Genomic DNA, 11,958 nt, shown 5'->3' with positions numbered 1-11,958 from the left:
CTGGAGACAGAGAGGGGAGACAACAGGACAGCAACATCTCTCGGGCTCTGCGGGCTCTGGGGGATAATGGGTTCTGACTTCTGACACCTCCAGGAGAGCGAAGCTGGAGTCACTCTGAGGGAAGCATGGGGACAGAAAGCCTGAGCTCACCCTGAAGATGCTTCCTGCACGTGCGGGATTCTGTACTGCACGCAAAGACAATCAGGAGCAGTGGGACACCCAGCAGTGACATTTAAGAGTCAACCCCAAACCAACCAATGAGATCAGCTTCTTAGATTTAGTTAGTGTTTTACAAGGCAGCCGGACTCTGTAGAACTCCAGAATGACTGGGGAGTGGGGGGAAGGGTGAGCAGAGGGAAAGAGAGGGGGTGGGGTGGGGAGAGAAGAGACAGACAGACAGACAGACAGACAGACAAAGAGAGAGACAGAGAGAGGAGGCAGCATGAGAGAACACACACACACAGACACACACACACACACACACACACACACACACAGAGGAGGCAGCATGAGAGAACACACACACACAGACACAGACACAGACACACACACACACACACAGACAGAGAGAGGGGGGAATTGGGGATACATTGACCAATTGAAGCATTCAGAGCTCTCTCGGATTTTGATTTAAATAAACTGTAAAACAAAACAAAATAAAAAACAACAATAAAGAAAGTATAGAAGGAAGATAATCTGCAAGAGTGTGGAAGGTGTTGTAGAATCAGCAGTGACTTACACGTGGAGTATCGTGGTGGGCTGTGTGAAAGCAGATGCTTTTGTCTTGGAGATGGGCACTTAAACATCTCAGGTACTGCCAGCCCCATGGCTGGCGCTGGCTCCTTGGTGACCTGTGGAGGGGGGGAGCGATCTGCTGGCTGATTAGAACACAGGCTCGTTTTTTCTCTTTATTCTGGCTTTGCGCACGGACCCGGAGTCTCCTATAGTGAAGGGATTTGAGGAGCTTAAGTCCCTTATCTACCAATCTACTGCTGATTAGATTCTCCCAAGTCCCATTTGATGCAAGAGGCATATTCTGCAGTCTCTGAACCTGAGATAAACACATGGGACATCTCAGTGATGCTGAATCTGGGTGAGCACTCCTTAATATGCTCAGGCAGTAAGCGTGCTGACCTGCTGACCCCACGTGGGAACCAGTGATGGAGAGAGCTGTCCTTGAGTCCTGGGACTGAAAAAGAAAAGGCAGTGGTTCGTGAGGACAAGGGGGTGACCCCTCACGGTGGCACACACAGGAGCCCAGGGGTATGGCAGGCTTAGTGGAGACCCTAAGGAGGGCTGGGCTGGGGAGTGCGGTCGATGATCCCAGGGTGACCAGTAGTGGCTCGGTGCTGGGAAGTCACCTGCTGCTGTTCAGGGGGGCAGACAAGGGAGAGTGTGCATGCATGTATAAACAAAATTCTTTCAAGGCGAGAGAGATGGTGTTATCAGTAAAGTGATCTCTTGAGAGCGTGAGGACCTGAGTTGAGTACCCAGAACCCGCAGAAAAAGGCGGGGCATAGCGGCAAGCACCTGTAGTCCTAGCTGCCCGCCCAGCTGGTCTGGCTTAATAGCAGAGTTCCAGGCCAGTGAAAGATCTCACCTCACAAATCAAGGTAGGTAGCAAACGAGGGATGATGGCCAAGGCGTACATGTGGACATGGGAATATACATTTTACTTTTTACAACATACATATACTCACAAACCCAACCAACAACACTAAGATGCTCTTGGTTAGTGATGTCTGGATCCAGCTCTCAGCTAGTGATGCCTGGGTCCAACAGCAGGAAACACAGTGGCAGAGGTGACCGTGGTCATAGGCCGAGGTGTAGAGAGGCTTGACCTGTGCAGACACAAGAAGAGGCCAGGGGCCAGTGAGATGGCTCAGGGAGTAAAGGCGCTTGCTGCAAAGGCTCAAGACATGAGTTCTATCCCTGGAACCCACACGAATCTTCTCCTGAAAGTTGTCTAAACAAACAATCAAGAAAATGTCCTGCAAAACCACAGGGCTGGTAGCTCTCTTACTTTTGCTTCTTTAAGGTTCAAATGTGGCACCACCAGCTCAGCAAGATGACATCCTTTGAAAGGCTTGCCTCACCCCCAAGCCCGGCTCTCTCCCCTCCATAGGACACTCACCACAAACAGGTAAACACCAGAGCTTGTCCCCTGTCACCAGGAGAGTATCAGCTTTAGGGCTCAGTACAAGGGCCACTTAGGCCACTATGCCCTCTTTGTTGGTGGAATAATGAATACTACTTAGGGACATGTAACACGGATTTCTCAGGCACACGGACAGCCAAAAGAAGAGAGAAAAAGTGCCAATGTCATATGCCAGCAAGGAAAGGAAGTGTAATTTATATTTTTGTAAATGGACATTGGAGAAAGATTTTTAAAGGTTAAAAAATTCATCTATGTGAGGATGATAAAAGTTGTATGGAGAAAATTAAAGCTTTACTTTAAAATACTGTAGAGACAGTTGAGTGGGTGTGTGGAAGAGAGGATCCGGTCTACTGGGCACCAGAAAGTCGCAGTGGCTGCGTCAGGTCTGCCAAAGCAAGAGCAGTTACAACAGCAAAGCATGTACTGCAGACCAGGGTTGCCACAAGCAACACGTGGACAATTGGTCCCATATGCAAATGAGGTCAACTCAGGCCCTGCCTCCTGCCCCATCCAACTCCAGTCTGTGAACATCTAACTGGCAAAGGCAAAATGCTCTAACATTGGGAAACTGCTGAAACCATTTCCAAGATTTCAGAACAGAATCTCTATTTCTGTCTCTGCCTCTGTCTCTCTCTGACTCTTAAGTCTCTCTTTGGTGAGACCATTGAGTTTATTGGACTTTCTTACAGAGCATGCATAAGGGGTTGCATGGGAGTGTGAGTGACCCCCCAAACTCATACATCACCATGAAGTCCCACCTCAATGTGGTCGACAATTTCATAGAAACTCATGGTGCTCTTCAGATAAGCTGGCTTGCATCTGGGAGTGGGGCAATGGCTGGAACACCAGGTGCTGGTCTCAGGATGCCTAGAGTGAAGATATGTTTCTTAATGAGGAAAGGAAGCAAACACCACAGGAAAAAAAATAATTGATAAATTTTACTATGCTGAGTTAAGACAAAACCTTCCCAAATTAGGACATGCTGTTTCAGAACTGCAAATATAGCCACACAAGATAAGGGGGAGAGAGGAAGGGAGGGAGAGAGAGAGAGAGAGAGAGAGAGAGAGAGAGAGAGAGAGAGAGAGAGAGGAAAGAGACTGCAAAAAGGGAATAGCCAGCGCCCCTTGCAGATGGCATGCCTTGTAGACAGATGTTCTAAGCAATGCATAGCAAACATTCAAGTTCAGAAGCCAGCTTGGCGGTGTTGCGTAACAGATCAACACACATGAACCAAGCGACCCAACACCAGCAGCAGGGAAGCAACTCAGAAGGAGGCCGACACCCAACTCACGTACCGAAGCACAAGAGAAACATCACTGAGAAACAGCATTTTAAAAAAGCCTAAGTCTTGTGCACTGGAAGCTCCAAACAGCACCACACCACCAGAAGAAAAATGAGCACGGGAAGACATCCCAAGCCCATGGAACGGGCGACTTTCTGCAGCTGAGATGGAAAATTCCTGTAGCAACCCTGCAGACTCAATCAAGTCCTTGATAAAATACTTGAGGCTTCCTTCTGACTGATGAAGTGATATTAAAGTTCGGATGGAAACATAAAGGGGAGAGGAGACCAGGGTGGGCAAGTTTCAAACTGCAAAGGCACAGCAGTGGTTATGGCCATGGGGTAATGGCATGAAGATGGTCATGTGGGCCAGTGGAGGCAGCACTGGGAATCCAGACAAGCAGAATTTTACAAGGGTCCCAACACAGTAGAGTCAGGGATTTCTCTCTCTGTCTGTCTGTCTCTGTCTCTGTCTCTCCTCTCTCTTCTCCCACCCCTCTCTGTGTATGTGTGTGTCGCCGGTGCACATGTACACACATGCCAGTAGAAGCCAGAAGAGGGTGTCAGATCCCCTGGAACTAACTTGACGGATTGTTGTGAGTCACCACACGGGTGCTGGAAACAGAACCTGGTCCTCTACAAGAGCAGCCAACCATGGAGTCCTCTCTCCAGCCTCATCCTCCATCTGTTTAACTAATGATGGTGACCTAAAAGAACATATGCTAAAGAGTGAACTCAGATGTCTACTTCATACCATATACTAGAAAGGACCCTAGGTAGCTTACGTGTCTAAGTGTGAAAGCTAAATCTACAGCACATCCTGAAGATCCCCGTGTAAATCTCATCCAGGCAATGGCTTCGTAGGTTGAATTCTAAGCAGCATAAGTCGACATAAATAAGTTGAACTTCCTCAAAATTACAGAACGTGTGGCCTTCAAAGGGTGAGAAGGTGGATGGTGTGTCTATGCCTAGATAGGCCAGGCTGGCTTCAGAAATAGTAATCCTCCTGTCCCAGTCCTAGGATTGAAGACATGAGCCACCATACCCAGAGGGGTATGCAAAGCACAAACATGATGTATAAATGTATATATTCAAAGTTATATAGTTTAAAAGTCTCATGCTGGGGTTGGAGAGTTAGCTCAGTGGTTCAGCGTGGCTACTCTTGTTGAGAAGAAGGGTTTGGTTCCCAGCACCCACGTGGTGGTTTATAACCATCTGTAACTCCAGTTCTAGGGGGCCTGGCACCCTCCTCTGTCCTCTGTGGTACACACACTTGATGTTCAAACACACTGTCTTAGTTAGAGTCTTACTGCTGTGAACAGACACTATGACCAAGGCAAGCCTAATAAAGGACAATATTTAATTGGGGCCGGCTTTCAAGTTCAGAGGTTCAGTCAATTATCATCAAGGTGGGAACATGGCAGCATTCAGGCAGGCATGGTGAAGGAGGAGCTGAGAGTTCTACATCTTCATCTAAAGCTCACTAGGAGAATACTGACTTCCAGGCAGCTAGGATGAGGGTCTTAAAACCAACACCCACAGGGCCACCCCTACTCCAACAAGGCCACACCTCCTAATAGTGCCACTTCCTGGGCCGAGCATATTCAAGCCACCACATGCACATACAGGCAAACACTCATAAACTAAAAACAAACAAACCTTTTTTAAAAAAAAAAAAAAAAAAAGACATGTGAAGGTCCAGGGACACAGCTGAGCAGTGGTGTACTGGTCTAGCAAGCTGGAGACTCTGGGCTCAGTCCTTGGCACCGTTAAACAAACCAAAGCAGGGCAAACAATGACCCAGTTGACAGTGGGCAAAGAATTTAAATCGCCTTTCATCACAGGAGGTCTGCTGATGGCCCACAGGTCTGTGGAAAGATGCTTGATAACATTGATCTTTAGGAAAACAAGAGTCCACTTCATATCAGCTGATACGGCTACCAACAGATGGAACCGAATATAAATAAACAGAGGCACTGGCAAAGCCCTGGGGGTGCAGGTCACTGGCCCAACCTGGTGGTTCGAGCTGTGATAAGGCACAGCCAGCCATGTTGTGAAGCAGTTTGGAACTTAATATAACTATCACATGACCCTGTTTATCACATGCAACACAGTGACATCTTCAAAGAGGTCTCCGTCCCAACCCCCAACCTTCCATAGCACAAAGGAGTCTTCACAGGGGCCGTGGTGGCTAAGCCTGAAGTTCCAAGGTGGGCAATTTCTTTGGATTACCTGGGAATGTGCAGTATGATCACAGCGCCTCTGTTACAGGGAGAAGCGACAGAGAGAAGGGAGTCACACCTGGATACGCGTTGTGGAAAGATCCTTGTGCCAGGGAGCTGCTGGACAAGGCCAAGAGTTGGTTCTGTCCCCAGGAGGGACACAGCCCTGCACACACCTGTGTTTTTCTCCAGTGCAGCTGGGCTGGGCTCCGACTGCCAGAGCCATTGGATTGTCCATGTGCCTCGATTTGAGGCAGTTTGTTACAACAGCCAAAAGAAACAAATATGCTCCCCATGTCCATTCCTGGAGACCGTCCTGTCCACAGGAATACGCACACACAAACACACGTGAACACTTATCCTAAGTCTTGGTAACTGAAAACTAGACTTAACTCAAGTACCCATATACTGGCACAGGATTAACCAGTGTATGACAGATCTATACAAGAATATTGCATGACAAGAAAAAGAATGGACTATTAATGCAAATTACAGCAAAGGTGGATCTTAAAGGCAACAGGTCAGAGACCACAGAGAGAAGGGTCCATTTATCTGACATGCCCAGAGTCTGTTCATCCCAGAGACAGGAATCAGGGTGACTGTGGTTTCTGGGGTCTGGAGAAGGGCAATGGGTATTATTCAAGGGTATACAATTTAATAATAGGGTGTTGAAAGCTTTCTGAAGTCTTGCTAGCCAACTTGCTTAGGAGGAGATCCCCTCCCCCCCATCTTCCAAGGCTGGAACTACAGGCAACCTGGATGCCCACTGGGCATCTGACTTGGTTTCTGGGAATCCAAACTCGAGTCTTTACACTTCCCCAGCACAAACTTTAATCACTAAGTCCTCTCTCTTCAGGCCCAGGACAGCCATGATTTTGAAGACAATCGGATCTCACAGACCTGTCTGCAAATATTTAGAGGGGCCCTGTTTCTGCCACAGCAATATGAGGGTCCTCGAGGCCAATTTCCCTGCTCCATGGTGTCTCAGCCACAGGAGCCCACGAATCCCATTTTTAGCTTACACTATTTTGAGTTGGTTTCTACCACTGTTATGTAAAAGCACTCAGCGCGTAGCTTTTTCTGGCCCACCATCAAAGCCCGGAAACATGTGTGGAATTGAATTGCCCCGGCTGTTTCCAGGGAGACTGAAAATGGAGGCCCAGGAGCTTGTTTGTCAAGCCATTTTCTGGACACTCTGGGTCACGTAATGCTGTGCTGTGAGTGTCATGCCTGATCAGTCTCTGAGACTACTGGCCAATTTGGACTTTCGGATTCTCAGACATGGATTCTGGGATGACGGCTGGTGCCACGAATCCCCAGATGTGAGTGATCTGGATGTTCTGGGGAGAGCCACTTCCATCTTGGAGAGAGATGCTTCTGCCCTGGAAAGTGACCCTCCCACCCCGTGCCTCCCTCCTGCTTCAGGGGGATGGGGTCTCAGCATGGGTCTCCGCAAAGCTAACTCATGACATGTTGCTGGGTACATTTTTAACATGTGCCTGAAGCTGATGCCTCAACTTAAGGTTCTCTATTTGTTGGTTAGAGGATACTTTGGGGGTCCATGGAGGGATAGGACAGAGGGTACCTGGTGTGCGAGGTCCTGGAGAGGAGTAGGGAGAGAGCAGGGACTGTAGGAGATAAATCAGGACACATAGGTGTGCTCCAGTTACTCACATTCTCCATGGATACCTGCTGAGGCATGGGTATCACCCTTATCCAAGGTGAGTAGTCACTGCCAATCTACCCAAGCTGAGACCCTTCATCTGGAATCCTTCTCTGTCCATCCATTGTGAATCTGTCCTGTCAGATTCCCCCAACACCAAGTGGACCCACCGTGCCCTGATACCCAGAGCCACAACCACTCCTTTGTCATGCCCAGGTCGGTGGCAGCCAGAGCCTGATTCTCACTGGTCTCTGACCTGCTGCCCCTCCTGCACCCTGCCTGCTGACTGATGGCCACACCCCTTTCCAGGGCTGGCAGTCTGAGGTATCTAGTCACAGCTCCCAGTTTGCAGCAACTGCAAAAACACAGCTGTCCAGAAACGCCATTCCCAGCAATGGAGGAAGCCACACATCCTCTAGAGGGAAGAGAATGACAATGGGGCCCTCTGGACACATGCAGGCAGCGTTACCAGCCTGAGATTCTGAGGCCTTTCTGGAAGCCAGAGATTCCAGGCTTCGCTGTGACGTGAGGTGTACCCTCTGCCTGCAGATGTGTCCCACTAGTAAAGTGTCTTGTATATGTAACAATGAAAAAATGTTACCTCTTGCTGGCCATCACACAGGAAAGGGGACCTGCAATCCCCTGGGTGTGCTGGGGTGTAGAGCTTAACATGCCCCCTTATGTCTTACACACAGGGGACCAGGCAGGAGAAGTGTGCTAGACTTCTTGCTTAAAGGCAGTGGTACAGAGGAAGAGCCCAGAGCAAAGTCCGGGTGTGAAAGATTGGATGTAGGTGATGGTGGCTTATGGCTGGTCCTCGTTCTGTTATCTGCAAAACCCCCTACCTTTCCAGGGAGGAGGTGGGATAGTTATTATTAAGCATTCCGAGAAATCTTATGGATGTCATAAAAGTCATCTGGGTGACACTTCATTATATTAAAGCCAATAATCAGAGGGTCCCTGTCGTGTTGCCTCCAAACATTCGGTATGCAAAGCCGTCTTTTATCTGTGCATCCATAAGTGCCTTATGGGTAATGGCTGTTATAAAAATGATGAATTGCTTAGGTAGGATTTCAAAAAAATGTTAAGGAATGATCGTTTTAGATGTACGTTCCTTGAGGGACATCACAGTAGCAAACATGGTCTCTTCTTTAACTTTACCAGGTTTTTTTTTTTTTTTTTTTTAATGGTTTTGTTTTGTTTCCGAAGGAAAATGTTTGCAGGCGCCACCATGTCTCTAGATTTTCAGAAAATTAATTCCGTAGATGATGTGGAAACGATAGCCTATAAAGTTAATGAGATATTACCGAAGGCTGGATGAACAATTAGCGGTATTAGCTTCAAAGATAAAGCAAGACCCAGTGCCACCTAACAGAACTTCACTAATTAAATTGAAAATTACAGCACGGCCACGTGAAGACAAAGGCAAGAGGGGTGCGGTGAGAATTATGAGGATCATATTGCAACAGAAGCATTGGTATTAAAAACGAGAGGGAGGGTGGAGGTATGCGGAGGCACCTGCTCCCCCCTCCCTTGGGCATCTCCGAGCTGGTTTCTTTCATGCCTTTCCCCACCATCCTTAGTACCCACCCCCTCAGTGTTAATTTCTGGTCATGTACGGCAAATCCTAAGTTTGCAACTTCTGTTTGTCCATCGACCATAAAGTGGCTGGGCCAGGCCTGAAAGGAGTCCTTGCTGGCCCCTTGGATGGGCCGCCAACTCTCCGAAGCATGAAATTGGCATTCAGAGATAGAGAGCTTCCTGGGGAGAGACAGCAGCATTTCAAGTCTCCGCCCCTTGAGTTTAGAACCTGGAGCTCCTGTCTCCTGGGGCAGGGATGGATGGAGATACAGTTGCCTCTGGCTTCTGCTTTGTGAAAGTAAATGTTTCACAAAGTAGCTTTTTGCTTTGTCCTGCCTCCCTAAGTGCTTAGAGAACACCAAGCAGACTGAGATGCAAATCAGACAGAGAGGATGCCAGAGGCAGGCAGATATTCCTGACTGGGGGAGGCTTGGGGTAGGGTGTGGCTGTTTGCTGTGAGTTCTTGGGCCCTAAGTGAGAAAGGAGACCCTGTGTCTGCTGATGGCGCTTTCTCCTCAGCTTGATAGGCATCTTCTACCCTTAGACACAGTCCCTCCTTTCTCAAAGGCTGTCCTCATGCCTCTATGAAGGAGTGCAGGACACCCCAAGCTTGCTTGCATCACAGAATGTTATGCATGTTCTAACGTGTCAGCTTTCTCTCCAATATATGACCAGTTCTATAGATCAGACCAGATTCAACCATTCTTGCAGCCCCACTCATGGAGAAGCCTGGCTGAAGGCATGGAGTCTTTTTGTTTCTCCTCAAGGCTGTCAACATCAGTGAAGACAGGTCCTGCCTCTCTCCGTCTTTAGAGAAATACCAGTGATTGGCAGTTGGCTTGAGAAGCAGTGTAGAACATGAAGTGTCGCCCTGACTGACACCTTTACTAGCACTACAGGATGGGGGTGTGGGTCTTATGTCCCAGCATGCAGCTCCAGCCCCTGGCTGCATTCCCGTGGAATATAAGGATTGTTCCAGACAAAGTTAGTTTGCTGCTCAGCCCTGATGCATAAAACGGACAACTGTCCCCAGCCAGCCGCTGGAGACCTCAGCTCCTAGTAGTGGCAAGAAGATACTCATGCACTATCTGTCAGTGCCAGAGGCAGCCAGGCACCCCTCTGTGAAGGGCCCTCTTTCCCATCATGCTCTTCTAGGAAGAACCTACACCTGACATTAACTGAATCTCCCCTTGAGTTGCCCCTGTGAGCCAGGGCTGAGTTTTCCAAATGAAACCCAACCCTTCCCAGGTACACAGCACATCAGCATGGTGACCAGTCCCTGTTAGTGACTTTTCCATAAACTTAGAGCTGGGCTCAGAACACACCCATCTGGGTGAGAGCCAGTTGTTAAATAAACTGTTGTCACTTTGGGTGAAAATAGCCATGGAAATAACACATTTGCAGGGGCTAGACTAGAAAACCCCTGGGCAACTTCTCATGCCGAAGAACAGAGCTGTGTGGAGAGACTTCAGTGTACACATTGTAATCCTTCTAGCGATTAAATTACCTTAAACTGACTCATTATTTTAGAGTTACATGTTAATAATTTAACTGGCAAACATTTCATAAGTTAATTCTGAAAAGACTCAAGCAGAGGCAGATTTAATTAATTCCATATTTACACTGGCTTTGGCACTTTGAACGTCAAACGATTCTCCTGGAAAGGCAAGCAGTGTATAGATGTGTTCAGCAAACAATGAAATGGCAGCCTTTCTGGTATTGTTCTGCGAGGGAACTTTTTGTAACAGGAGTGACTCCCAGGGCAGGAGAGTCCACACACAGCCCTGTGATGTAATCTCACTCAGGCAGAGATGGGTGGGTCAGTGTTGATCCTCATTAACCCATTTAAAGATTGGCAGGTGTGTGGCTGGGGAGATGGCTCTGCTCGGTGAGTCAAGTGCTCCCACTCGAGCTCGAAGGCCTGACTTCAGATCCTCAGAAACCACATGAAACCAGATGTGGTAGTACACATCTGTAATCTCAGCACTCCTGTGGAGAGGCAGAAGCCAGAGACAGGAGACTCCTCAGAAGCTTGGCCACAGACAAGACATCAGAACAAGCTAGAAACCACAGACTGACACTTGAGTTTGTCCTCTGACCTCCACATACACCCCCATGGCATCTGTACTCCCAGATTCACACCCATAAACAAGCACACACAACACACATGCGCACACACACACACACACACACACACTCACATACACTTCACTCCTCTCCCTAACTCCTCCCTAACCCACCTCCCTACTCCCCTGTAACTTCATGTCCTCTTTTTTGTTATAGCCCAGAGTCTAGTTTCTGCTGACTACACACTTACCACACACTGGTGAGGGTGGTGCCTTCCACCGAAGCAAGGTTGACCTACCAGGAGACACACCCCAAAGGAAAGCTAACTGTCCCTCCCTGAGTAGCCTACAGCTCTCGCTAGCTCCTCAGCTAGGGGTGGGGTCTTGTGATCACTTCCTCTTCCACACTGGAATGTGGAAGGAACCCCTCACACCTGGCACTCTTCTGTGAGTGTTGGGACCGAACCCAGGTCCTTAAGCTGACACGGAAGGTGGCTTACTGAACGAGCACAACCAGCCACTCTATGGAGCGGTCGCTGGACCCTGGGCCAAGAACAAGCACAGCTTGAGTTGTCATTTCACAACCGACTGGGAGCTGCTGCTTTCAGCCCGGGGTCTGTGGCTAGCTCTGGGGTCTCAGAGTCTGTCTGTGAGCAGACAGTCCCTTCCATAGAGAGCTGCCCTGGATCACGAGTCTCTGAAGGAACTTGTTACCATTTCCTATCTCCTGTCTTTCTTTTCTGATGCGTGAGAGGAGACACTAGACCACTCCCGCTTCCGTCCTTCGTGGTCCACGTCACCCGTCCGTTCCTTGACCTCATGTCTTGCCTTCGTTTGTTTTTTTAAAAAGATATATGTTGGCTGCTAATTAACCCGCCTAACCTTGCAGCTGTGAGTAGTTTTGCTTTGGTGGAAGCTGGGGCTGAGGTTAATGAACTGTCCGTGCTCCCCGGCATATCCTGACAGAAGGCATTGCCTACGGAGGAG

This window comes from Mus pahari, chromosome 6 (genome assembly GCF_900095145.1).
Source record: "Mus pahari chromosome 6, PAHARI_EIJ_v1.1, whole genome shotgun sequence".
Classification (NCBI taxonomy): Eukaryota; Metazoa; Chordata; class Mammalia; order Rodentia; family Muridae; genus Mus; species Mus pahari.
The sequence above is the reverse complement of the archived record's forward strand: the minus strand, read 5'-3'. Positions refer to the sequence as shown.